Source organism: Lithobates pipiens, unplaced genomic scaffold (assembly GCF_037356315.1).
Source record: "Lithobates pipiens isolate NorthernLeopardFrog02 unplaced genomic scaffold, aLitPip1_a1.2 Scaffold_19, whole genome shotgun sequence".
In the NCBI taxonomy this organism is placed as follows: domain Eukaryota; kingdom Metazoa; phylum Chordata; class Amphibia; order Anura; family Ranidae; genus Lithobates; species Lithobates pipiens.
In genome coordinates, this window is record NW_027507764.1 from 505,689,503 (window position 1) to 505,717,001 (window position 27,499).

At 50.6% G+C, this 27,499-nt stretch overlaps 1 protein-coding gene and 1 non-coding gene across 4 annotated transcripts in view; one reads left to right on the forward strand and one right to left on the reverse strand.

Annotated features, from left to right (window-relative positions):
* The window catches only part of VPS13B (vacuolar protein sorting 13 homolog B), a 1,337,220-nt gene that overhangs the window by 268,058 nt on the left and 1,041,663 nt on the right, over nt 1-27,499 (forward strand). The window lies entirely within an intron of this gene.
* LOC143999817 (U6 spliceosomal RNA) lies at nt 25,064-25,170 on the reverse strand. Its single transcript, XR_013278143.1, has one exon. It is a non-coding gene; the product is annotated as a U6 spliceosomal RNA (small nuclear RNA).

The window sequence follows — 27,499 nt, forward strand, 5'->3', positions numbered from 1 at the left end:
TTTGTGTTGGTCTACCACATAAAATCCCACTACAATACATTTACGTTTTTTTTTTTTAAATCAAATAAGTTTTTATTGTAAAGCACTTATGGTACAAACCAAACATAGGAGTAAAGTACAGTCTTACAGTAGCATTGGTTTTTACATCCAAAAGTATACAGAGAATATAGAGATACAAATAGGTTCGGTTTGAAAACTGTTGAGACATGGAAAATATCAATAAAACCAAAAAATTAAAGAAGAAAGGAGATAAGGAAAAAGAAAAAAGGAACCAAAAGTAGTAACAAAAGTATCGTTCTCTCATAGACCACTCCGCATCAAGAAACAGCCGCATAGGTACCTTACATATATACTACGGCCCACAGCCCAGCACACAGTCCCGTTGGTGTCTCCCTACACCCCGTACAATTACCGGATAAGGGAGAGACATAAAATTAGACCCATCCTGGAAACATGACCCTTTATGTACCTCCATATACCGGTCCTAGGACCTTCAGTTAACCCTGTAAAAGTCTGTCCTGTATAAGTTGGTGGGGAGCTAGTCCCGGGACCTCAAGCCACCCCCCCCACATGGCATTAAATTTGTGCGGTGCGTTTCTGTGTTGGTATGTTATCTTTTCTCTGATCAGCATCTGGTTCACCTGTTCTATCCATTGCCGCCCGGTGGGAACCCTGTGGGTCATCCATAGTCTCGCTATCAATTTTCTAGCTACATATAGTAACCTGATAATGGCTGTATGGGCCGAGGGTGTCAGTGATTCCTCATCCAGGGCCCCCAGCAGGCAGACCACCGGGCACCGCGGGATACCAACAGAGAACACTGAGGATATAGTGTCAAAAATTCCCGCCCAATATCGTTTTAGTTTCGGGCACCTCCAGAACATGTGCATAAGATCCCCATGGTCCCGCATACATTTAGGGCAAAGGGGAGACCCTCTAACACCCCAACTGTGCAGTTTAACTGGGGTTCTATAGGTCCTATGTAGTAAATATAGGTGGGAGAGCCTATGGGAGGCCGATACCGACACCAACGGAGCGGAGGACAAGCAGAGGTTCCAGGTCTCCGCGTCCATGGGCCCCAGGTCCGCCTCCCACCTCTGCCGACATGGAAGACGTGCCGGGTCCTGCACCGCGTCAAGAAGCATAGCATACCCCCTAGAGATCATGCCTTTACGGTCAATCTGCATAAATATCTCCTTCACCACAGGATGGTCTGTTAGGGAGAGCTGCACACTCCGTGCCTGTGTCTGCAACGCATGACGTAACTGTAAATATTTAAAGAAATCCCTACGAGGGATGTCAAACTCCGCTTGTATTTCCATAAAGGACTTCAGTACCCGTCCACTATACAGTTGCGAGAGATACTGAAGACCACTCCCACTCCAGTTACCAAATCCCTTGAGCTTAAAAAGTTCACCATAATTTGCGTTCCGCCAAATAGGGGTGAGGGCAAGGAAGCCACGTATTCGTAGCAGTTTTTTAACATATGACCACAGTGTATTCAGCAGTATAACAGTCGGGGGAACCCCTGTCCATATGAGGGAAGCCTGCCTCCAATCTAGACAATGCTGTGTCCGAGGCGACCGTGTCAGCCAGTATCCTTCGGATCGGGTCCAATGGGTCATCCAACCCCCACCCACCCATGTGCTGGAGCTGCGAAGCAAAAAAATACATCCTAGCGTGTGGAAGTGCCAGCCCCCCTTCGTCCTTATTATATTGCAAGGTAAGTAAACTAAGTCTGGCCGTCTTTCTACACCATATTAATTCCCTAAACTGAGAGTCAATTTTATCGAACCAACGTTTCGGGATCCAAGTCGGGGAGTTATGACAAACATAGAGCAGCTGCGGGGCCCACACCATTTTAATGAGGTTTACCCTGCCCACCACCGATAACGGTAGTTTACACCAGATCTTACATTTATCTCTGAACTTAAGTAACAATGGCATAAGATTCAGTTTGGCATATTCCGTCACCTCGGGGGATATCTGCACCCCCAGATACTTAAAGGATGTAACCGTCTGGATCATGTTTGCACAAGGGGGTAAGGGAGCCGTTAGAGGGGACAAGGGCATCAGTACAGATTTGTCCCAGTTAATCTTAAAACCTGACAATGTACCAAATAGGGTAATCAGGTTCATGGTGGCCGTAAGGGAGCCCTGGGTGTCCCCCAGGTATATAAGCGTGTCATCAGCGTAGAGCGATACCACATCCATTCCAGTGGGCCTGCAGAAACCCACAATATCCTGAGCCGATCTCATTCTGGCTGCAAGTGGTTCAAGCGCCATGGCAAAGAGCAGGGGCGACAGAGGGCACCCCTGTCTCGTGCCTCTGTGCAGCACGAATGGGTCGGAGAGCTCCGCATTAGCTCTGATTCTTGCCGTAGGCTTGGCATATAACAGTCGGACCCAACTAATAAATGTGCTGCCCAGCCCCATCCGCTCCATCACTTTCCACAGATAAGGCCACTCAACGCTATCAAAGGCCTTAGCCGCGTCCAACGAGAGGATGGCCTGATTACCGGGGTTATCCACAGGAACCTGTAGGTTCAAGAATAAACGGCGAATATTTAGGGCAGTGGAACGTGATGGAATGAATCCTGATTGATCCCTATGGATCAGTTTGTGTATTACCAGAGATAATCTCGTTGCCAAGACCCGAGCTAAAAGTTTAACGTCTGTCGTGAGCAAGGAGATTGGCCTATATGCGTCCGGTGATGTTGCTACCTTACCCGGTTTCAGAAGTACAATTATGATTGCTTCATTCATAGAGGCAGGTAGGACCCCCGTCTCTAAGGCGTTGTTAAACACTTTTAAAAGGGTTGGCAAAAGAACCCCAGCATAACGCTTGTATACCTCGGATGGGAGACCATCCGCCCCCGGAGCTTTGTTATTATGAGAGTGTTCCAGTGCAGAAGCCAATTCCTCCTCCGTTAAGGGGGCGTTCAACAGCTCTCCGTCCGACGCAGACAGGCATGGAATATCACACCCATTTAAAAAGTCCCCAATCTCCCCATCACCGGGCTGCACCTTAGAGGAGTACAGGTCTGCATAGAAGGATCGAAATACCCGCAAGATCCCAGAGGTGTCCGAATGGGTCACTCCCTGCGAATCGCACAGTGAGTGAGTCATAGGCGTGGAACCCTGGGTCCTCGCCAGCAGAGCCAGCATATGGCCCGTCGATTCCCCCTCCTCAAAGTGTGTTTGTTGGAGGAAAAACCTTTTATTTTCTGCCAGTTGTAAAGTTACTTGTCTAGACATAGATTGCGCTCCCAACCAAGCCCTCTTAGTGTCCTCCGAGGGGTTGTCAACATAGGCCTGCTCCGACTCCCTAAGTGCTCTACTGACCTCCATTTCCCAAGCTTTAGTGTTCCGTTTTATATCAGTTATAGTAGTGATAAATTGTCCCCTAAGGAAGGCCTTAGTTGCATCCCAGACTACATCTATAGCTGCCGAGCCTAAATTGTCCTGCAGGAAATGTTTAAGAGCACTTGTAATGGGGTCAGGCTGCGGGAATAATGCAAGCCAAAAGGGGTTAAGCTTCCAACTCCTAGGTGCGTGGTCAGTAGATAGGGACATCTCAATCCACAAAGAAGAGTGGTCGGATATATGTCTAACCCCATAACCAGAATCTCTAATTAGGGGGAGGAGGGCGGAGTTTCCCAGTCCCAGGTCTATTCTGGACAAGCTCCCAAACGCTGGGGAGCAACAGGAATATAAACGGGAGTGGGGGTGGGCTTTCCGCCAGACATCCACCAGCCCGAGTTCAGCTAACAGAGCTGCAAAAGGAGTATCGCCATTAGGGCGTGAGGGGACTACCGGGGGAGTTGGAATCTTATCCCACAGACCGTTGACATAGTTGTTAAAATCACCCATCGCCAACAGGGGTATGCCAGGGAACTGTGCCATAAACCCAGCTAGGCGCCTAAGAATCTCTGCCGAATACGGCGGCGGGATATAAACATTGGCAATAATGCATTGTATAGTAGCAAGCTTACACAGCAAAAAAATGTACCTCCCCCCCGGATCAATAACCTGTTGGGAGCAGGAGAAACGTGCATGCTGTTTAATTAGGATACTCACTCCTCTTGCATAGGCAGAGTATGTGGAATGGTATTGGTGGATATACTGTCTAGAACCCAGGCTAGGAGTACCAGCAGGAGCAAAATGTGTCTCCTGTAGACACACAATGTCAGCCTTCATATCTTTAAGGTGCCTAAGCACCGCCAGCCTCTTCACCGGACTGCCCAGTCCCCTAACATTCCAAGAGAGAAATCTAATCTTAGCCATCAGAAATACAAAACATAAGTGCAAGTAGGAGTAACCATAATAACAGTCGTAAACCACCAGGGAGGAAAAAGGCAATTAACACACATTTATCAGCGACTAGCGACTGGGAAGTCGCATCACCTGAGATGTCCCAAGACTGGAGAGAAAAAAGTCCGACAGGAGCTGTCGCAGCTAGGAAGAGGCGCCCAGATGGGTGCAGACAGGTCGGAAAATAGTCCTTGTCCGTTGCGATCCTGAGAGAGAAAAAATGAATCAAAAAGAAAAAGAAAAGAAAAACAGTTAAACAGCAAAAAACCGTAGCATCTTCTGTATTAAAGCCCATGGGGCTCACACACGGGGAAGATAGCAGAATAATAGGCCCCATCCGAAACTTGGGGGCTGGGGGAAGGCCATGGAAACACCCAGAGAGGACTCTCCCAGATGACAAGCGGGGTTTCACATATGCAGACATGTTGTAGTTCTAGTAGGGTTACAGTGGAACCACAAACCTCAGCCTTCTGCCGGTCTTGTAAAAGTGGAAGTCCAGTCAGCCTGTTGAAATGTGCCGTTAGCGTGGAGGAGATCTTTGAAGTTTGGCGGCTTTGAGTGCGTTGTACTCCTGGTCAAGCCACTGTGCTGCCGCCGCGGGGCGATCAAAAAAGTGCGTTGAACCCAGTGCCGTAACTCTGAGTCTGGCTGGATATAGCATTCCATATTGAACGTTAAGGTCCCGAAGGCGTCTCTTAACTTCAAGAAATGTTGCACGCTTTTTCTGGAGTTCTGCTGAAAAATCCGGAAATAGTGAAATCCTGGAATTTTCAATCTCCATCTTGTCCGACAACCCCCGCGCTTTAGAAAGAATGGTGTTTCTGTCTTTATAGTTGAGGAGTTTAAACAAGAAGGGCCTGGGACGATTGCCCGGAGGTAGGGGGCGAGACGGCACCCGGTGGGCACGTTCCACTGCAAAAAGCGGTGACAAGGCTTCTTTACCAAAGGTGGCAAGCAACCAATTTTCAATAAAGTCTACCGGGTTTTTACCCTCAACACGTTCCGGAATCCCCACAGCGCGAATATTATTGCGTCTCATGCGATTTTCCATCTCATCAAGTCGCATAGCGTGCTGTTCAGTAAGATGGCAATTATATTTTAGATCCCTTTGCATGGGGGCCAGGTCATCCTCTACTGTGCTCAGTCTGCCTTCTAATGCAGCTGTTCTCTCCCTGAGCTTTTGCATGTCATGGCGGACAAACGTTATTTCAGCTTTAACCCCTTTAATGTCCTCAGAGAGGGCTGCAATAGAGTGATTACAGGAGGTGACAGCAGTGAATATGTCCCTTAGTGTAGGCTCATTTTCCAGCGCTGGGGAGGGGATGGTCTGTGTTTCAGGCCTAGCACTGTCCCTGGGTGTACTCACTGTTTGCCATGCTGCAGACAATCCATCCTCATCCTCCAAGGGAACTGTGTCATCCGCCTCAGGAGAGCCTCCAGGGGTAGCTTGAGGAGAGGGCTGGCCCGCCAGGGCATCCTTGTATGATTTACCGCCATAGAGGAGCTTCTGTGCTGCTTCCTTGTATTGGTCTTTGGCTGCGCGCCGCGCACCGGCGCCATCTTGGCCTGGGGGGTCCGTCATCCCCTTCCCTCCGGTATGGCGTCTGGGCATCACAGGGAGGGTCCCGGGATGTACCGCGGTGGTCCGGGATGCTTCACCTAGCGTGGCAGGAGGTAGGGGCCCCGAAAACGGCGTTTCAGGGCAGACTGGAAGGATGGAATCACGGATGGCCGGCGGAGCTCAAGGTAAGCACGTCTTCCTACATTCGCCGCTAAGCCACGCCCTACATTTACGTTTTTGGTTGTAACATGACAAAATGTGGAAATTTTCAAGGTTTGTGAATACTTTTTCAAGGCACTGTAAATCATATAAACAATATTGTTAAATATTAAGGAATGCTTTTGCTTTCGTTTGTTTGTCTTATTGTCTGTTATTGAAGAAAACTGAACATCTTTATACAAGCCATTTCAGATCCCTTCAGCTGCTCACTACTACTGTTATCCTTCCTTTCCTGATACAGCCCTGGAGCTGGTCCAAGCCTTACTTTAATGAGATTCCTGTTCAGCTAGTTACATGACAATTTATTTTTCCCTGTGGAAATTCTTCAAATTGATTGTTTTCTAACCTGTGCTGTATAGCTTCCATGATGGTGTACAGTGCTTTGTGCTGTTACAGGCATGTGTAATGTCATAATCTTTATTATTCTCTAATACAGAGCCATCATTCCCAGCAGTACTGTGCAAAGTGAATATACACTATAAAGGGGTATAGCAATGACTTTAAACTATACATAACTACCTAAAGCAATAGGAATGTGAAAGCTGGCCACATGAGCTCACAGTTTAGCGGTGACCATACACAGCATCCCTTGCAAGTGAGGATGAGATCTCACTCTATCAATATCAGAAACAGATTTTCCAATCTGTTAAAAAAATGGGATATTTTAAGTGTTAGAGGTCAGATGATTAGTGATGGCCGAACGGTTCGCCCGGCGGTCGTTTCGCGGCGAATTTCCGACTTTCGCCGTCCGCGGGTTCGAACGCCTTTTTCCGTCGTTCGCCCCGGCGGACTTACGTGTTTAATGTATACAAGAACTTTAACCTTTCGTGACACGTTTATCATGTGTTACAGGACAACCAATTGAGACATGACAGCTCATGGACACTTGGACATTCCCCCTAACCTATAAATACACCCGATCCGGTGGCCATTTTACATTCTTTCTTCTGTCACTGTAGGGAAAGGATCCTGTGTGGAGTAGGGACAGAGAAAACGCTAGCTATTTGGTACACAAAAGTTCTTTTCAGGACTGGTATAGGTGTTAGGTCAGCAGCCTGAGTTTCTTTTGTCAGTTTAGATAAAGGGACAGAGCGCTGTATGCTGCTATTTTAGGGACAGCTCAGCCAGATTAGTCTTTCTTCATCATCATCATCATCATCATCATTAGCTGTTACTATCAGGTCCACAAAAGAGCTGTTCCAGCTAATCGTTCCAGCCTACTCTTTTTTGCCAATTTGTATAGGGACAGGCAGGAAGCAGTGTGTCAGGCAGTGAGGATAATTTTAAAGACTTGCTGTTACTATTAGTTCCACAAAGGTTCTTTTCAGGACTGGTATCAGTGGTACGGTAATAGGCTTGTACACGTATAATATTCTTTCTTCCAAATATAGAAAGAATATTATACTTGACTGCTGCCCTTCTGCTGCAGTCTGCTAATCATTCACAACTCACTTGTTCCACAAAGCTCTTTATCAGGACTGGTAACTTGGTCTGTCTAGGGTGCTACGGTACATAGGCTTGGGTGCGGTACAGTCTGCTGTTCTGTAAGGACCGCTATCGGTCCACAATACATAGGGTTGCCGTGCACTACTGCTGACCGCTGCCCTATACTGCAGCAGTCCTTCATTGGTATAGGGACTGACGTACAGTCTGCTAATCACTAACACACAACCTGCTTGGTCCACAAAAGTTCTTATAAGGACTGGTAACTTGGTATAGGGTGCTACGGTACATAGGCCTGAGTGCGTTACAGTCTGCTGTTCTGTAAGGACCGCTATCGGTCCACAATACATAGGGTTGCCGTGCACTACTGCTGACCGCTGCCCTATACTGCAGCAGTCCTTCAGCGGTATAGGGACTGACGCACAGTCTGCTAAACACTAACACACAACCTGCTTGGTCCACAAAAGTTTTTATAAGGACTGGTAACTTGGTATAGGGTGCTACGGTACATAGGCCTGAGTGCAGTACAGTCTGCTGTTCTGTAAGGACCGCTATCGGTCCACAATACATAGGGTTGCCGTGCACTACTGCTGACCGCTGCCCTATACTGCAGCAGTCCTTCATTGGTATAGGGACTGACGTACAGTCTGCTAATCACTAACACACAACCTGCTTGGTCCACAAAAGTTCTTATAAGGACTGGTAACTTGGTATAGGGTGCTACGGTACATAGGCCTGAGTGCGTTACAGTCTGCTGTTCTGTAAGGACCGCTATCGGTCCACAATACATAGGGTTGCCGTGCACTACTGCTGACCGCTGCCCTATACTGCAGCAGTCCTTCATTGGTATAGGGACTGACGTACAGTCTGCTAATCACTAACACACAACCTGCTTGTTCCACAAAAGTTCTTATAAGGACTGGTAACTTGGTATAGGGTGCTACGGTACATAGGCCTGAGTGCGTTACAGTCTGCTGTTCTGTAAGGACCGCTATCGGTCCACAATACATAGGGTTGCCGTGCACTACTGCTGACCGCTGCCCTATACTGCAGCAGTCCTTCATTGGTATAGGGACTGACGTACAGTCTGCTAATCACTAACACACAACCTGCTTGGTCCACAAAAGTTCTTATAAGGACTGGTAACTTGGTATAGGGTGCTACGGTACATAGGCCTGAGTGCGTTACAGTCTGCTGTTCTGTAAGGACCGCTATCGGTCCACAATACATAGGGTTGCCGTGCACTACTGCTGACCGCTGCCCTATACTGCAGCAGTCCTTCAGCGGTATAGGGACTGACGCACAGTCTGCTAAACACTAACACACAACCTGCTTGGTCCACAAAAGTTTTTATAAGGACTGGTAACTTGGTATAGGGTGCTACGGTACATAGGCCTGAGTGCGTTACAGTCTGCTGTTCTGTAAGGACCGCTATCGGTCCACAATACATAGGGTTGCCGTGCACTACTGCTGACCGCTGCCCTATACTGCAGCAGTCCTTCATTGGTATAGGGACTGACGTACAGTCTGCTAATCACTAACACACAACCTGCTTGTTCCACAAAAGTTCTTATAAGGACTGGTAACTTGGTATAGGGTGCTACGGTACATAGGCCTGAGTGCGTTACAGTCTGCTGTTCTGTAAGGACCGCTATCGGTCCACAATACATAGGGTTGCCGTGCACTACTGCTGACCGCTGCCCTATACTGCAGCAGTCCTTCATTGGTATAGGGACTGACGTACAGTCTGCTAATCACTAACACACAACCTGCTTGTTCCACAAAAGTTCTTATAAGGACTGGTAACTTGGTATAGGGTGCTACGGTACATAGGCTTGAGTGCGGTACAGTCTGCTGTTCTGTAAGGACCGCTATCGGTCCACAATAGATAGGGTTGACGTGCACCACTGCTGACCGCTGCCCTATACTGCAGCAGTCCTTCAGCGGTATAGGGACTGACGTACAGTCTGCTAAACACTAATACACAACCTGCTTGGTCCACAAAAGTTCTTATAAGGACTGGTAACTTGGTATAGGGTGCTACGGTACATAGGCTTGAGTGCGGTACAGTCTGCTGTTCTGTAAGGACCGCTATCGGTCCACAATAGATAGGGTTGACGTGCACCACTGCTGACCGCTGCCCTATACTGCAGCAGTCCTTCAGCGGTATAGGGACTGACGCACAGTCTGCTAAACACTAACACACAACCTGCTTGGTCCACAAAAGTTTTTATAAGGACTGGTAACTTGGTATAGGGTGCTACGGTACATAGGCCTGAGTGCGTTACAGTCTGCTGTTCTGTAAGGACCGCTATCGGTCCACAATACATAGGGTTGCCGTGCACTACTGCTGACCGCTGCCCTATACTGCAGCAGTCCTTCATTGGTATAGGGACTGACGTACAGTCTGCTAATCACTAACACACAACCTGCTTGGTCCACAAAAGTTCTTATAAGGACTGGTAACTTGGTATAGGGTGCTACGGTACATAGGCCTGAGTGCGTTACAGTCTGCTGTTCTGTAAGGACCGCTATCGGTCCACAATACATAGGGTTGCCGTGCACTACTGCTGACCGCTGCCCTATACTGCAGCAGTCCTTCAGCGGTATAGGGACTGACGCACAGTCTGCTAAACACTAACACACAACCTGCTTGGTCCACAAAAGTTTTTATAAGGACTGGTAACTTGGTATAGGGTGCTACGGTACATAGGCCTGAGTGCAGTACAGTCTGCTGTTCTGTAAGGACCGCTATCGGTCCACAATACATAGGGTTGCCGTGCACTACTGCTGACCGCTGCCCTATACTGCAGCAGTCCTTCATTGGTATAGGGACTGACGTACAGTCTGCTAATCACTAACACACAACCTGCTTGTTCCACAAAAGTTCTTATAAGGACTGGTAACTTGGTATAGGGTGCTACGGTACATAGGCTTGAGTGCGGTACAGTCTGCTGTTCTGTAAGGACCGCTATCGGTCCACAATAGATAGGGTTGACGTGCACCACTGCTGACCGCTGCCCTATACTGCAGCAGTCCTTCAGCGGTATAGGGACTGACGTACAGTCTGCTAAACACTAATACACAACCTGCTTGGTCCACAAAAGTTCTTATAAGGACTGGTAACTTGGTATAGGGTGCTACGGTACATAGGCTTGAGTGCGGTACAGTCTGCTGTTCTGTAAGGACCGCTATCGGTCCACAATAGATAGGGTTGACGTGCACCACTGCTGACCGCTGCCCTATACTGCAGCAGTCCTTCAGCGGTATAGGGACTGACGCACAGTCTGCTAAACACTAACACACAACCTGCTTGGTCCACAAAAGTTTTTATAAGGACTGGTAACTTGGTATAGGGTGCTACGGTACATAGGCCTGAGTGCGTTACAGTCTGCTGTTCTGTAAGGACCGCTATCGGTCCACAATACATAGGGTTGCCGTGCACTACTGCTGACCGCTGCCCTATACTGCAGCAGTCCTTCATTGGTATAGGGACTGACGTACAGTCTGCTAATCACTAACACACAACCTGCTTGGTCCACAAAAGTTCTTATAAGGACTGGTAACTTGGTATAGGGTGCTACGGTACATAGGCCTGAGTGCGTTACAGTCTGCTGTTCTGTAAGGACCGCTATCGGTCCACAATACATAGGGTTGCCGTGCACTACTGCTGACCGCTGCCCTATACTGCAGCAGTCCTTCAGCGGTATAGGGACTGACGCACAGTCTGCTAAACACTAACACACAACCTGCTTGGTCCACAAAAGTTCTTATAAGGACTGGTAACTTGGTATAGGGTGCTACGGTACATAGGCTTGAGTGCGGTACAGTCTGCTGTTCTGTAAGGACCGCTATCGGTCCACAATAGATAGGGTTGACGTGCACCACTGCTGACCGCTGCCCTATACTGCAGCAGTCCTTCAGCGGTATAGGGACTGACGTACAGTCTGCTAAACACTAATACACAACCTGCTTGGTCCACAAAAGTTCTTATAAGGACTGGTAACTTGGTATAGGGTGCTACGGTACATAGGCTTGAGTGCGGTACAGTCTGCTGTTCTGTAAGGACCGCTATAGGTCCACAATAGATAGGGTTGACGTGCACCACTGCTGACCGCTCACCTATACTGCAGCAGTCCTTCAGCGGTATAGGGACTAAGAGTTTTGTCACAGGGTCATTTAAAAAATGACATGCAGAGGAAGAGGCAGGCCCTTCCGCAGGGGTGGTAGGGGTAGGGCAGGAGCAACAGGCTTGAGCCAAAGTGGGAAGTTGCAGAAGGTGCGTTCAATTACTTTAAAGGATGCACCAGACTTGGTTGAGTGGCTCGCTCAGCCTTACTCTTCTGCACCCTCCTCATCCTCTCGATCTGCACCCTCTTCTTCACTCTCTGCTATGTGCACCCCCAAAGACACTACCACCAACAACACGACCACCACCACCACCACCACATACCTTCCGCTTGAGTCACTGGAATTATTTTCCGATCCATATCAAGAGGACATTTCTGATGCGCAGCCACTCTTGGTATTGGATCAGGAAGAGGAGGTAGCAACAAGCGCTACTCAGCAGTCTGACGCCAGTACCCAGATCAGCCCAAGGAGGAGGTTGGTCCCCGGTGTTGCTGCCTACTCTACTTATAGCGGTGGGGAAGGTGACGTTGATGATGACGTGTCTAGTGATGTCACGTGGGTGCCCACAAGAGAGGAAGAGGAGGGGAGTTCAGAGGGAGATATGGACCAGCAGATAGGGAGGAGAAGCAGCAATGACTTACATTGCACAGCAGGGACAAAGCAGACTGCAAATGTATCAGGAGCGAGTCATCGACCATGTACGGTCACATCTGGCGCTCCCAGGACACCGGCACATGGCTCCGCAGTGTGGGCTTTTTTTAACGTGTCCGCTGCTGACAATAGCGTTGCCATCTGCAATCTTTGCAGTCAACGCGTTAGTCGCGGTAAGCCCAATACTCACCTAGGGACGACCGCCTTAAGAAGGCACATGAGCAGCCATCACCGAGCCCAGTGGGAGCAACGGAACACACAAAGCCACACTGCAGGCTCTCACCGTCCAGCCTCGTCTTCTACTTCTCCTTCTCCTCTCTCCTCACAATTGTCCTCCACTCCACCTTCCATCACGCCAAGCTCACATTTTTCTGCAAAAAGGCAGGCTTCCGTGGGCCTAATGTTTGAGCGTAAAAAAATGATGACGCCGGATAACCCTCTTGCCCAACGGTTGGCGGCTGGCTTGTCAGAACTCATAGCCCGCCAACTACTGCCATATAAACTGGTGGACTCGGAGGCCTTTCGCAAATTTGTGGCCATTGGAACACCACAATGGAAGGTCCCAGGAAGGAAGTATTTCTCAGAGAAGGGCATCCCAGAGCTATATGGCCATGTTCAGCGGCAAGTGAATGTATCTCTGGCACACAGTGTCGGTGCCAAGATACATCTGACCACAGACACGTGGTCTAGCAAACACGGGCAGGGAAGGTATATCAGTTTTACTGCCCACTGGGTGAACCTTCTGACGGCCGTCAAGCATGTAACCCGTGGCACCCGTGTAGATTTGGTTTTACCGCCACGGATTGCATGCAGGCCTGACTCTTCTTCTCCTCCTCCTACTCCATCCTCCTCCCTCTCCTCCTCAGCTGCCTCCTCCTTTTCCGCTGCTAGCGTCTCTTCCACTGCACCGCCCAAGCTCCCCAGAACCTATTCCACATGCCAGGTGAGACGTTGCCATGCCGTGCTGCGTCTGTTGTGCCTGGAAGCAAAGAGCCACACTGGCCCGGCACTCCTTTCAGCTTTGCGTTCACAGGCAGATGAGTGGCTAACACCGCTCAATTTGACAGTTGGTAAAGTGGTGTGTGACAACGGTGCCAATCTGCTTAGCGCATTGAAACAGGGCAAAATCACGCACGTGCCGTGCATGGCACACGTCTTAAACTTGGTCGTGCAGCGATTCCTTGTCAAATACCCTGGGGTCCAGGACATCTTGCGGCAGGCAAGGAAAATCTCGGCCCATTTCAGAAGATCTTACACGGCCATGGCTCGCCTTGCTGACATTCAGCGGCGACACCATCTGCCGGTCAGACGTCTTATTTGCGATTGCCCGACGCGATGGAACTCAACCTTCTATATGCTTGATAGGCTGCTCCAGCAGAAACGTGCAGTTAACGTCTACCTGTATGAACTCTGCGAAAGAAACGGTTCTGGGGAGCTGGGTTTTTTTTCACCGCGCCAGTGGCTGCTCATGCGCGACACATGCAGACTTCTGCGGCCATTTGAGGAGATCACCAAACTGGTCAGTCGCAGCCATGGCGCCATCAGTGACATGGTACCTTATGCCTTCTTTCTGGAGCGTGCATTGCGTCGTGTCATTGATCAGGCTGTGGAGGAGCAGGAGCGGGAAGATGAGGAAGTCGCAATGCTGGATGAATTCCCAGGGGGGGCTACTCTATCTGAGACAAGTCAACAACAGGAGTCTGATGAGGAGTCAGAGGAGGATGGTGCCGGGGCGGATGAGCAGGAGCAAGAAGAGCATGCTTTAAACCTTTCTGGGATCCCTGTTGTGCGAGGATGGGGAGAGGAGAATGAAGAGGACGACATTATCCTGGATGATGAGCAGGAGCCAGGCCACCACACCGCTTCCACTTTAGTGCAAATGGGGGCCTTCATGCTCCAGTGTTTTAATAGGGACCCCCGTATAAAAAGCATGAGGGTCAAGGACCAGTACTGGGTGGCAACGTACTTAGACCCCCGGTACAAACACAAAATGGCGGAAATGTTACCGCCGTCGCAGAGGGCTGTCAGAATGCAGCACTTCCAGGCCTTGCTTCGAGAAATGCTGCATTCTGCTTTTGCGTGCGCTGGCAGAGGAGCAATTCCCACTCCCAGAGAAGGATTTGCGGGTACCAATCCAACAGCGCCTGCAAGAAGAGGCCGGTTTGAAGATGTGTTGGTGACTTCGGATATGAGGTCATTCTTTCAGCCGACCCATCGACAGGTGTCATCCGGATCCAGCATCAGGGAACGCCTAGACCGTCAGGTGTCCGACTACATTGGGTTAACGGCCGATGTGGACGCTCTGAGGAGTGATGAACCCCTAGACTACTGGGTGGGCAGGCTTGACCTCTGGCCAGAGCTTGCCCAATTTGCAATCGAACTGTTGGCTTGCCCCTCATCCAGTGTCCTGTCCGAAAGGACGTTCAGCGCAGCAGGGGGGATTGTGACCGATAAGCGTACTCGCCTAGCTCACCACAGTGTTAACTACCTCACATTTCTAAAAATGAATGAGGCATGGATCTCGGAGGAATTCAACACATGTGATCAGTAGACCATGTATATGTCTATAAACAATTTTTGGAATCAAGCACACAGACCTTCTTAATTCATTTGGCTCACTTCCCTGACCCAAAAAAGCACACCGTACTATATGCCCCTACCCTCCTCTTTGAAGAGGTTGAGCGGTGTCATATTTCTACTGGGGCTGCTTATTATGAGGGGTTCCCACCATCCCTGTGCTGTGCTGACTTCCTCCTGGGTGTTCTTATTATGAGGGGCTCCCACCATCCCTGTGCTGTGCTGACTTCCTCCTGGGGGTTCTTATTATGAGGGGATCACACCATCCCTGTGCTGTGCTGACTTCCTCCTGGGGCTGCTTACGGTGCTGCTGTCAGCGCTGTATGTCACGGAGCTGCTGTCAGCGCTGTATGTCACGGAGCTGCTGTCAGCGCTGTATGTCACGGAGCTGCTGTCAGCGCTGTATGTCACGGAGCTGCTGTCAGCGCTGTATGTCACGGAGCTGCTGTCAGCGCTGTATGTCACGGAGCTGCTGTCAGCGCTGTATGTCACGGAGCTGCTGTCAGCGCTGTATGTCACGGAGCTGCTGTCAGCGCTGTATGTCACGGAGCTGCTGTCAGCGCTGTATGTCACGGAGCTGCTGTCAGCGCTGTATGTCACGGTGCTGCTGTCAGCGCTGTATGTCACGGAGCTGCTGTCAGCGCTGTATGTCACGGAGCTGCTGTCAGTGCTGTATGTCACGGAGCTGCTGTCAGCGCTGTATGTCACGGAGCTGCTGTCAGCGCTGTATGTCACGGAGCTGCTGTCAGCGCTGTATGTCACGGTGCTGCTGTCAGCGCTGTATGTCACGGAGCTGCTGTCAGCGCTGTATGTCACGGAGCTGCTGTCAGCGCTGTATGTCACGGAGCTGCTGTCAGCGCTGTATGTCACGGAGCTGCTGTCAGCGCTGTATGTCACGGAGCTGCTGTCAGCGCTGTATGTCACGGTGCTGATGTCAGTGCTCTGTATTACGGTGCTGCTGTCAGTGCTCTGTATCTCCTGCACCCTCTTGTTTGCCTACCCTGGTCCCTGACCTTCCCTCTCCTCCATTGCCTTCATTAGCTCCATAGTCCTGAATTGTCAGAACAATTTCCCAAATAAAAAAAAAATGCTTGTAGTTATCGATCCCAAATTCACCTCATACATGTATTATGCTATTGTCCAGGTGGTGGGACTACGTGCTACCCCCTAATAATTACCCCGTGGCCGCAAATTCGACCTAAAGGTTTGCGAAATTCGCCTCCCATTGAAGTCAATGGAGCCCGCGGCGAACGGTCGTTTTCGCGAACGTTTGTGTCCGTTCGCGTTTCGCGTTCGCGAAACGTCCCGTCGGAAGTTCGTCCATCACTACAGATGATATTGTGAATAAAATGATCACTACAAACCATAAATAACACAAGAACATATTGCTACTTTAGTGGTGAAATGAAAGCCATCATGCATAGTGCTGTCTTTGGTTATTATATGCAGTTGTGTTTAACATATACAGGCAGTCCCCAAGTTACAAACATCTGACTTACAAACGACTCATACTTACAAACCGAGGGAGGCAATGTGAACTGAGAGGAGATGCCCCGTACACAAGGCCAGACTTTCCGGCAGACTAGGTCCGAAGGGATTAGTCTGTCAGACAATCCGATCGTTTTTCAGAAAAAAAAATCAGACGGACCTAGAAATAGAACATGTTTCAAATCTATCCGAAGGACTCAATTCCAACAGACTAAAATCGGAAAAAAACGTTGGTCTGTGTGCTGGTTTGAAGGACCAAATATGATGCAAGGGAAACTATTGGCTACTGGCTATCGAACTTCCTTGTTTTGTCCCGTTTACGTCATCACGTTCAAAATAAACGGACTTAGTCCGTTTGTGCGTGGGCAAGTCCATTCGGAAAGTCTGTCACGCACCTAGTGGTCAGCCCGGAATGCAGAAGGAGACATCTGCGTCCCCGACTCATGGCCCCTGATGGTGGTGACAGGAGGCGCGGGAGTCAAAGGTAGCATGAGTGCCTGGCAGGATCAACAGCCGGAGGATGGGTCAGGCTGACTTCAGGAGCTGTAGCTGGACAAGCAGGCCTCAGTGGCAGCAGACAGGAACCAGTAGACAGCAGGAGAACAACAGGAACAGGTAGATCACTCAGGGGCAGGCACACAGAAGAGTCGGGCAAGCCGGGTCAAACCAGACAGTCGGTACAGGAACAAATGCGGCAGGCAGAGGCAGGAACGTGGAACAGGCCGGGCCGGTAACGGATGAGCATGGATGGACCAGAGGATGAGACGCGAGGTGCAGAGTCGTAGACAAGCCGGAGGTCAGAGGCAGGCAGAAGGCAGGATAGGTCACAGGTCAGGCCGGGTCAATACACGAATAGATCAGATTCAGGCAATAGTCTCAGGAATGCTGTAGATCAAGCAGCAAGATCTGAAGGGAGAACTGGGTTTAAATAGCCCGCCTGGCGCCGGTAACCGTGCGCGCACGCGAACGCACGGACACGCCCAGGCACCCGCAGGTGCGCACAGACAGGCGATGGACCACTGTCCCCAGCCAGCCTTTCCTGACAAAGTCTGTCGGAACTCCGCCAAAAGTCCACCGGGAAGACCGTCAGACCTAGTCTGCCGGGACGTCCGGTCGTGTGTACGTGACATAAGAGTTATCATGGGGAAAATGTGTCTGCGCTGAAGGTTAAAGTGAAGCTCCACCCAAAAGGGGAAGCTCCACTTGTTCGCACCCTCCCCCTCCTCCACTGCCACATTTGGCAATTGGGGGGAGCTGGTACCTGGTTTTGACAGGTAAGAAAATGTTAGACTCTGCGCTTAGGATTAGAACGGGTTGCTGCCCACCTCTCCAATAAGGAGCTTACAAATAATATAAAAGAGAGATGGGGCGAGTGGCGCTACCCTAATATAATGAGGGGTGATAATTCTCTATTGCCCATAGTCATATACCACCCTTAACTTGCTTACATACAGAAGTAATAAATATTGTGACATAATAACAATACTGTGACAAATATAACATATCAAAGGGTGATAAAAACCATATGTGCCTTGAACTTAAAATTCCAATGGATACCTACATCCCAAGTGTGAGAAACACACAATTGACACTGGTTTTGACAGATACCCGCTTACACTTCCAGGTAAGAGTGGCAATCTACAACATTTCTGGCCCCTCCTCCTTCCCCCAGATTCCTTCTGGAACACACACAGGTCCCAGAATACGGCGGAACCTTTTGAAAAGCACAGCACAACTCGCGCATACGCAGCAGAAAACTGCGCCTGTGAAGCATGAAAGCTTCACTGCTGGTTTGCCTTACTTAAAATGCTGGCACCTGCACCTGAAGCTGATTGACAAATCGTCTCGGGGTGCCGACATCACGAGATCCCTAGACAGTTAAGTAACCTTATATTTAGGCTGCATTCACACCTGAGCGTAGCGTTTTCAAGCGTTTTTTGCGCCGTTTTTTACCGCGATTTGCGGCGTTTTTTTTTTTTTTATTCTTTATTTACGGATTGCAGGTAATACATAGATAAACTGTAAAAGACATAGATCACTCAGTTTTCCAGTTTAACAAAAATATATAGTCAATCAATACTTTGTGGGGGATCGGGGTAAACCTATCCATTTGTGACAGCAGTAGCCCCAGCCGTGGCTAAACCACCACGTTATCTTAGTCTAATGATCTGGCACCCCAGTGTCCACTTAGAAATCAGGGCAGTCCCCGGGGCGATTCCCTTCCAGGCCCAGGCTGAGGGGCCTCTGACATCGGTCACCTTCATTCTATTGGGCAGGGAGCTCAGCCGGGACTCTCCCGAGGGTCACCAACCCCTGGCTGGGAAACCGAGGAAGCAAAACGGAATGGTCCTAGCAATCACCGTGTATTTTAATTATACTTGGGGATTAGGGGATAGGGAAAGAGGGGGGAGCAAACAGTCAGGAGAAGGGGATGGGGGTAGAAAGAGTGAAAGTTATGGGGGGTTAAGAGTGCTACGGAGCAGACAGGGGGGGAGAGTGAACCAGAGTGGAATACGAGAAGGGATAGAAAGAAGATGGACTCTGATGGATTCCCACGGCCGGGGCCTTCCCCCTGAATACGTGCCAGAGCCTATAGATAGGATCTGTAAGCGTCGGAAAACCTGAACAGGCTCCAGGGCAACCATCGAGCAGTGTGTTCCTCCTCCCTGTCGCCCAACGCCGAAGTGAGCTGTTCCATACGGTAGATGTCGCAAACTCTCGCAAACCAGTGAGACACCATTGGAGCGGCCTGCTACTTCCACACGCTAGGTATACATGCCCTGGCCGCACTCAGAAGATGTTTTAAGAGAGACTTGTGGTACCTCTTGCTCGAGAGTGGGGTCAGATTGAGGAAGATCGCCGCCGGGTTGTTCTGGAGATCGACAGCTGTGAGGTCAAAAATGATATTGAGAACCTGTCTCCAGAAATGGGTCAGTTGTGGGCATTCCCAGAAGATATGTAGTAACGTGCCAGCCTGTTCACCGCATCTCCAGCACAAAGGGCTGTGACCGGGAAACATAGCCGCCAGGACAGTGGGGGTCCTGTACCATCGGGTCAAAATCTTATAAGCTATTTCCTGGTATTTACTACATAGGGATGACTTGTGCGCAAATAGAAGCGCGCGGCTCCTCTGGTCTGGCGAGAGCCGGATGCGAAGGTCCAGCTCCCATTTTTCCAAGAACACCAGATTACCCCGGGAGAGTTGGTCCAGTAGGATGCGATATGACAGGGAAAGAGATCCTCGGGTCGGTCCCTCTCCTGAGCACATCTCCTCAAACGATGTTAGGGGTCTGCGGAACTCGCCACTGTTCGGCAAGGATTTCAAGAAGTGGGAGAGTTGGGCAAGTTTCCACTGTCCCAGGGCCGTGGTTGCTAACGCCTCGTACATAGTGGAGACCGCTGTCCACGTCCCAGGGCCAAGAAAAGAAGAGGCCCGCACCAAGTCCTGGCCAAGGTCGGGGCGGAAAGATTTTCCCGTCATGCCTGGTTCAAAGCGTGGGTGTCCAATAATAGGAGTCATGGGCGAAGGGAAGCTGGGTACGCCCGTCAGCGTAAAAAATATCTGTCTAACTCTTGTAGCGTTGGCTCAATGAGAGGGTGCGCCCGTGCTGCTCCTGACCAGCTCAGACCACTCCAGGGCAGACCCTCAAGTGGAAATGGTACGGATTCACATTCCAGTCGAACCCACAGCTTATCCCTCAGGTGTCTGCACCAGTCGACTACTCTGTTCATGTGTACCGCCGTATAGTACCATGCCGGGTCTGGGAGGCCAATCCCTCCCTTGTCTTTTGGTCTGAGCAGTAATGTTCTGCTGAGTCTTGGAGGCCTGCCCTGCCATACGTAGCGAATAAAGATGGTGCGCATGGCTTTAAAAAATGATTGGGGGATTTTTATCGGTAAGGCTTGTAAGAGGTACAAGAGTCTGGGCATTACATTCATTTTGAGCACGTTACATCTCCCAAACCAAGAGGTCGCCAACTTTGACCACCTCTCTAGATCTACGGCAAAATTTTTTAGGAGCGGCTGAAAATTCAATTGAAAAATCAGATGCGGGTCCGGGGGAACCTTGGTACCTAGATATTGTATAGCCTCGGTTGCCCAACGAAAGGGAAAATTAGAGCTTAAACTCGTCTGGGCGTTGGTAGACAGGGAGACGTTGAGTGCCTCCGATTTCTTTTTAGTTAAGTTAATTTTAAAATTTGACAGGGTGCCATATCGTCTTATTTCCGCTAAGAGATTCGGCAATGTAATGTGAGGCTCTGAGACATAAAACAAGAGGTCATCAGCAAAGGCTGCGACCTTGTGGTGATGCGAGGGGGTGTCCAGTCCCTTGATGTCTATGTTCTGCCTGATATGATGTAGCAAGGGTTCAAGCGATAGGACAAACAAAAGGGGGGACAACGGGCACCCCTGCCTCGTTTCATTGCCAATAGTGAAACGCGACGAGGCAAATCCATTGACCCTAACCACCGCCGTCGGTGACGAGTAAAGGGCTGTAACCCATGAAAGCATGGGGGGAGGTACACCCAGACTTCGCAGGGTGGCTAGCACAAAAGGCCAGCTCACCCTGTCGAACGCTTTTTCTGCGTCCACAGAGAGCAGCATAATCGGCAGTTTAAGGCGTCTGGCGCGTTCTATAACATTGATTGTCCTGGTCGTGTTGTCACGGGCTTCCCTGTTGCGAACAATCCCTACCTGGTCCAGAGGTATCAGGCGTTGGAGAATGGGCGCCAACCGCTCCGCCAATATCTTAGTGAAGAGCTTGAGGTCGCAGTTTAATAAGGAGATGGGCCTGTAGTTTGCGCAGAGAAGAGGATCCTTCTCCGGTTTGGGTATGACCGAGATGCTGGCCTGTAACAGCTCTGGCGGGAAGGTCTGGCCCTCCAATAGGGCGTTAAAAGCTGACACAAACGGCGTGGATAACAGAGAGAGGAAGGCCCTATAGTAAGGGACCGTAAACCCATCCGGGCCTGGTGCCTTGCCCTTGGGTGAGTCTTTTAACGCTGTCGACAATTCCTCCGGGGAGATTGGCTGCGAGAGAAGCTCTATCTCTTCCTGTGTCAGCGACGGGAGGTTTGCCGAAGCTAGGTATTCGTCAATGGCCGCTGTGCTGGCCTGGAGGGCGTCTCCTGGGTCCCGGGGGTGCAAGTTATAAAGGGCTTCATAGAAAGATCGGAAGCACTCTGCTATCTCCCTTGAATCATGAAGCTTAACCCCCGAAGGGGAAGCTATGGTCGGAACGAAGGACGCGTTGCGTTGGGTACGCAGGGAGTTCGCTAGGGACTTACTACACTTGTCTCCATATTCATAGTACGTCCTGCGGACCCACATAAGTCTGGTTCTAGCCTGAAAGAGAGAGAAATCTCTGATTTGTTCTCTAAGATCCCTCACCTCCACCTCCAACGCAGCAGTCGGCTGGGATTTGTGTCGTTGTTCACACGCATGTAGCTTGGCAATAAGTTTGGAGAGAGCCTCAGTTTTGGCCACTTTAAGTCTATGACCATGTTTAATAAGAATGCCCCTAATGTAGCATTTATGAGCTGCCCATAACATGAGGGGGTTGAAAACAGAATCACGGTTATGTTCAAAGTAACTTTCTATTTCCCTAAGTAGGTCTGCATGGGTCTCAGGGTCTTTCAGGAGAGACTTGTTCAGTCTCCACCAGGACTGCCCACGGGACTCCTGTTGCAGCTTCAGCATCAAAGAGATCGGAGCATGGTCGGACAGGGCTATGTGGCCTATCTGAGCGTCTGTGACCACTGGGATAGCATTGTGGGCGACTAGGAACATATCTATACGTAAGTAAGAACCATGAGCGGAGGAAAAGAACGTATAGTCTCTATCCTGTTTAGGGAGCGTACGCCACACATCAATCAGTCGGTGAGAGTGTAGCAGATCTCTTATGTGTGAACGCGTTCTCGCAGATATCGCAGAAGTGCCCGAAGAGGAGTCTCTGCGGGGGTCTAGGGTGAGGTTAAAGTCTCCTCCTACGATCAAAGTGCCCTCTGAGAATGCAGCCAGAGCATCCAAGCATGCTTCCAAGGCCGGCAGCTGGTCCACATTCGGCATGTACAGATTGGCCAGAGTAAAGGTTTGCGAATGGAGAGTTCCCTTAATGAAGAGATATCTCCCCTCACTATCGGCTTGGACAGCTAACAGGCGCCCACGGCAGGTTTTTAGCAAGAAGAACACACACTCCTCTCGATTTGGAGGTAGGTGACGTGCTGTGATAAGCCAGGGGGAAGTGCTTACTATAAAGCCGGGGTATTTGGTCTGTCCTGAAATGGGTCTCCTGGAGGAAAGCTATTTGGGGCTTCATCCGCCACAATTCCGTGAGACAACTGGACCTTTTTTCAGGTACATTCAGCCCTTTCACATTCCAGGAAACCAGCTTCAGGGCCATGACGGCAGCGGTACCCGGCCGGAGGTCCCCACCAGAGTCAGTAGTAGAAATAGAGTTCAAACACAGAGGAAGAAAAGGAGAAAGAGGAAAAGCAGTAGTTAGTAGGGAGGGAGAAGGTAGAAGGGGGGAGGATAGATCGGGGAGATGCTAATGCTCCTATCGGAGAGAACCTGACGGTTAGGGCAGAAGGGCCTAGTGGGGGAAGAGGTAAGGCACTGCAGAGGGAGGAACTCGTCGGTGCAGTACCCCTCCAGCAGCCCATGGTCCATGCAGCCACAGTCGGGCGTGCACGGAGCGTCTTTGGCATCGTAACTACGACATCAAACACATCATAGAACATCACTGCAGCTAGTATCAGGCAGTCAACAACAGTAGAACAGTGCATAATTAGACCAACATATTTTTTTTTTTTTCAATTAACATATTTATTTATTTTCAAAAAGTGCATTACACGTCATGCATTACTACATCAGAATAAAACAGCTAGAACAGAAAAGAGTAGACCGCCGGGACCACCCACCTCTTGGCCCATCCCAGTAGGCCCCCCAGGGCCGGCAAATGCCTGCCCGGGGGGGCCCCCCGTGAACAACCGGGCCGACCCTGAGAAATAAAGAATGGCTTTACCCATCATAGGGTCCAGTGGAGTAGCCCCGCATCAAGTCATGGACCTCTTCTTACAGTATCAATCTCTCATAACAAACAGCATCCACAAAGTAGTGTGCTAAAAGAACAACAAAGCACGTACATACACCAGCCATGATAGAAAAGGAGAGAGAGGCTGGCAAAAAGAAATAGGGGTACTAAGCAACAGAGAGAGAAGAAGAACGAGAGCAGAGGTGAGAAGTATAGGAGATAAGAGGGATAAGAAGAAAGAAAGAGAGTTTAGCAAAGGCTAAAAAGTAAAGAGAAGGGGGGGAGGAGAGTGTGGGGGAGGAGGGGTAGGGAAAGGTAGGGGGTATAGTCACCGTGCGTGGTCTCTGCTTCTTTTTCACAGTTGGATCTCCCGGGAGTTCCATGGACTCCAGACCACATCATGGGCCTCGAGCCTGTCCTGTATCCTGGCGGTCATCCTCTCCATCAACTCCACGTCCTGAACTCTAGCATGGAGTGCTCCCAGAGCGGGGGGCAGCACCTTTTTCCAGTGTAGGGCTATTAGGCATCTCGCCGCAGTCAGGATATGCCGTGATAATTTCTTGCGGGACTTCGTCAATGTAGGGAGAGGGATGCCCAACAAGAAGGTCTTAGGATCCAGGTCCACCCGCCGATCCAAGAGATCAGCCAAGAGGCGCCGGACCCCTTCCCAGAAGGGGACCACTAGGGGACACTGCCAGAAGATGTGGAACAGCGTGCCTTTGTGGGTCAAGCACCGCCAGCATCTGTCAGAGGTGGTAGGGTAAATGGCGTGAAGGACGTCCGGGGTCATGTACCAGAAAAATAAAATTTTGTACGCGTTCTCCCTATAGAGCGTGCATAGAGAGCTTTTCGAGGCCTGGGACCATATCGTCTGCCATTGCCCATCCGTGATCTCCTCCCCCAGCTGTTCCTCCCACTTGAGCATGTAGGCATGTTTACCTACCGGAGCTAGCGGGGGTGCATTAAGGATTTTATATATAGCCGACATCAATCCCCTTTGGGCCGTGCCCTCAAGGATTATGGTCTCAAAAGCGGAGGGAGGGGAGAAGCGCAAATCAGAGGATATGGTCTGGGCAAAGTGTCGTATCTGCAGATAGCTGTAGAAGCTCTGTCTCGGGAGGTCAAATTTGGACTGAAGGTCTGCATAAGACAACATTCTCCGCGATCTGGGGTCCACTAAGGTCCCCAGGTGAAAGAGATTCCGGGAAGACCACGGGTGGGACATCGCACACGTCAGGCTGTCTGGCATCTTAGGGTGGTACAGGAAGGACGTCAGGAGCGATTTGTCCGAAGCCAGGACATATATCTTAGAAAGCTTGCGCCATAGGCCCTGTAGGTAGGACATAGATCCTAGCAGTTGGGCCCGGGGGGTTAGTGCTGGGGCGCTCCATAGCATACTATTAGGGTGCACTGGAGCCAACCAGAGCTTCTCAATTTCCGTCCATCTGTTGTACGACCTCTGGGTGAACCAGGAGGTCACTGCCCGGAGCTGAGCCGCTTGGAAATACTTTACCAGGTCCGGAAACGCCAGTCCCCCGGCTGAGCGAGAGGCTGTCATTACCGAGCGGGGGATTCTATGGCGTTTGTAGTTCCATGTAAAATCTAGCAGGTCCGCCTGTAATTTTCTCAGGTGGTGATATGGTAAAAATATGGAACGCTTCACGAATTTGCGTGTCATCCTTGCGCAGGGGCCATGCTAATCTTCTCTGTATCGTTCCAATTTTAGTATATGTGCTGCCAAAGCGAGCACTAGACCAACATATTTAACTTTGCAACACAGAGTAGAGATAACTTTATACCACCCAGGCACCCGCCCCCCCCCTCCCCCCCCCCCAAAAAAAAAGGGGGGGAGGAGAAGCGGAGGGAGCAGGAACACCGTCCAGGGGCATCCGGGGGGTACCCCCAGGCAGTCCAAAAACAAAAAGAGCTCCGAGACTAGGGCACTTGTAGATAAACAGTGTCTAGAATGGCAAACAGTACCGCCAGTATCCCAGGGCCTCGTCCAGGAAGCGCCGCGTCCATCACTGGTCTTGCAATGTCTTTCCTCTCCCCTTGTGGGGTCGCTGGGGGCAATGACCCGTTGCAAGGTATATAAACATAGCTGGATGCTCCAGCCACCTATATTGATAGAGAAAAAGAAAACAATAAAGAAAAAAAGGGTATAACACAGGAACAGCGGAAAATTACTGTGTTCTTTCAGGGTTCATGATCTTGAGGGGCCTGCGACCTCTGACGTTGGGATCGGCGGTGGCGCCTCGCACTCTGCGGCCTGTTTGAGGGGTTGCTCGTCGGGGCTACGGCTCCCTGGGGAACAACTGGAGCCAACCAGTCGGGGACTTGAACCGAGGGCAGGTCCAAAGCCTCCAGGAAGGACGGGACCTCTGAAGGGTGTCGTAGCGCAAGAGGCCTCCCATTTCTGCGCACTATGAGGTGGAACGGATGACCCCACTTGTACGGTATCCTCCGTTCAGTTAGGTGTTCCAGGAGGGGTCGCAGACAGCGTCTCATCTGGAGGGTCTTGCGGGAAATATCCGGCAGAAGGGTGACTTGGGCCCCGTCAAAATCAATGCTGCCTTTGCGCCACGCCGCTTGCAGGACATCCTCCCTAACCGAGTAATTGTGGAGACAGCATAAAACGTCACGTGGCCGGTTCTCTGTGGGGTTCCTGGGACCCAGGGTCCTATGGACTCTATCAATGGCTATTACTGTGGCAGCAGCGCGGTCCAGACAGGCGTTAAATATAGCTGTAACTGTGGCTTTGAGGTCTGCTTGGCCCGTGGCTTCGGGCAAGTCTCTGATCCTGATGTTGCGTCTGCGGTTGCGATTCTCAAGGTCATCTACTAGGAGTTGCAACTGTGCGACTCTGTCAGCAAGGGTATCATGAGCGACTTTCAGGTCAGTAACTTTAGTGGTCAGGGAGGTTACATCCGATACCAGGGTGGTCACCCGCTCGTTCGTAGCCGACACGTCACGTTTGACCCCTGCGATTTCATGTCGCAAGGTCGTTTCAATCCTGGCTGCCATACAACTAAAATCATCTTTAGTGGGAAGGTTTTGCAGTAAAGTCAGAATGGCCTTGTCCCCCAATAATGCCTGTGTAGTAGGCAGCGGAATGGCCCCCCGTGTGGCTGAGGCGTGAGCAGCCTGGTCGTGCGGTCCGGGGGTGAGGCATCCACTGTGAGAGGGTCTCTGGGACAGCTGGGAGTTATGGGGGAACCAGGGTGGCAGGCCGCTGTGGTCCGGGCTGTCCAGCGAGGCCATGGATAGTGAGCGGGGGAGACATGGGGACAAGTCACTCGGCGGGGAGAACGGAGGCAGGTCGTGTCCCTGCATAGCAATCCGCTCACCTTCTCTCTGCGCCGCATGTCCTGGAGCGCCGGAGGCCGCGGGCGCCATCTTGGATGGATCCGGCGTGGAGGCCGGAGGCTGCAGCGGGACTAAATACTTGTCCATCGTAGCAGCGGTGGATTCCACTCGGCTGGCAGAGTTCCGCCGATGTGCTGGGATGTCGGCGATGCCGAAATGTGCGACCGGCCTGAGGTATTGGCGTGCGGAGGGGTCACGGACCAGGAGCTCCGGGAGAAAGCATCCTCACTCCTGCATGCCTAGGCCACGCCCTTTGCAGCGTTTTTTAACGCGATTTGCGGCGTTTTTTTACCACAAGTCGCAGCGTTTTTTACAGCGATTTGTCGCGAATTTGTGCAGGGCAAAAGGTCACCAATGTTAAAAGAAGAAAAGCGCCCAAATCAGCCCGATTCGCGCGTCAAAAAAAGGGTCCGGAACTTGTTTGAGCTTCAGGCGTAGGGCTTCAGGCGACTTGGAGTGGAGATGTGAACCATCTCCATTGAGAATAATGGATTTTTTTCCCCTCCAGCGTTTTGTAGCTTCAGGCGTCAAACTACAAAACGCTCAGGTGTGAATGGGGTCTAAAAGTCAGCAGCTACACTATTTGGAGCTCTTCTTTAATTACCCAACCTTGTTTCCACAACAACCCACAATTTTCAAAATCCAGTTGTCTCAGAGACAGAAAGTTAGGTAAAATCTTCTGAACAGAGGTACAGACGCAAAACAAATGTTAC